The following is a 1,374-nucleotide window of genomic DNA, read 5'->3' on the forward strand; positions in this document are numbered from 1 at the left end:
AGTATTCGACGACACCCATGCCAGTGATACGGACTGTGGAGACGAAGATGTGGCCGGTATGTTCAGGTTATAATGAAAAGACATGAAAGCTTTAGATATACAGTTAGGCAGGAAATCCAAAGAGAGCAAATACAGTTAAAAGATGAAAACAAGAGATTGAAGGAAAAGATAAATGAACTGGAAGTAAAGCTCGATAGAACAGAAGCACAAACCAGAAGAAATAATACAATATTTTATGGCTTGCCCGGTGTGGTGAATGAGACATGGTTAGGTGTTCAAGATTTTGTACGTGATTAACTTTGTGTAACAGACCCTAAAAACATTGTAACAGACCCTAAAAACATTGTTACTGAAAGAGTGCATCGAATAAGAGGTAAAACCTCACAGAAGAAATTGTTGGTCAGATTCCTGTCGGTTAAGATGCTTGTGCTTGAAGCTGCCAGAGTAAAGTTGAAGGACAACAAAAATCTCCGTGTGACAAAGGACTATACTGATCGGGTCCGAGCAGCGAGAAAATCACTTATTCCGTTCATGGTGGAAGCTAGGGGAAGAGGGAAGGGGCGTTTCTTTCCTATGACAAAGTAATCATCAATGACAAGGCTTTTGCTTTAGCTGGGGATGGCAGCAGTCCGGTCCAGGTTGGAGGCGGCACCGAGAAGCGAAGTGCCTATGGGAATCAGGCACAAGACGACACCCACAGGTCATTCCAATCTTAGATCTAATCTTAATTCAAGTAACTCTATTTATTTTTAAATATGTACCTGGAATGTTCAAGGACTTGTGTCTAAATCACAGAATGTAATGTTTATCGATTTTCTAGTCAAATTTTATATAATTTGTCTGCTTGAAACATGGCAACATAATATTGAAAAGATTAAATACAGATTTAATGATCATATACTACAAACAACAATTATGGGAACACCCTAAAATTCGCCTTCGGAACCGATTTACAACTGCCAGTGCAAAGTTGCCACATGCGGCATGAGAAGTCTGTCTTCCACATGCACCAGGCTGTTGTGTTTTTGGCGTTTGAATCAAATATGGTGCTGGTGTGTTTCAGCACCCTTGTATTTCGCTGTTTTTGACAAAGTATCATTTCACTCAAACTGAACGAATACTGAATCAGTTGCTTCACTGCTTGTTCCAACATGACGTTTAAAGTGCCCATTAAGCACACAAAAAGTTGCATTTACCTATAGAGTATAATTGACCTCACTACGTTTAAGTTTATATATAACTATGATTTTAGGGTGTTCCCATACTTTTTGTTTGTAGCATATATGTTCCATGTCACCTGCCAGTAGAACAAAGCACTTTGGTCGATTTTCAGGAGGCGTGGCGCAGTATGTACGGAAATCATACGCGCAGTAC

The 1,374-nt window shown here is 39.7% G+C and overlaps 1 protein-coding gene across 2 annotated transcripts in view; it reads right to left on the bottom strand.

The window, feature by feature from the left end:
- LOC124267884 (sodium- and chloride-dependent glycine transporter 2-like) overlaps positions 1 to 1,374 on the bottom strand; it is a 48,631-nt gene that overhangs the window by 43,409 nt on the left and 3,848 nt on the right. The gene's annotated exons all lie outside the window — the stretch shown is intronic.

Source organism: Haliotis rubra, unplaced genomic scaffold (genome assembly GCF_003918875.1).
Source record: "Haliotis rubra isolate DU_JTF1 unplaced genomic scaffold, ASM391887v1 Scf1007, whole genome shotgun sequence".
Taxonomy (NCBI): Eukaryota; Metazoa; Mollusca; class Gastropoda; order Lepetellida; family Haliotidae; genus Haliotis; species Haliotis rubra.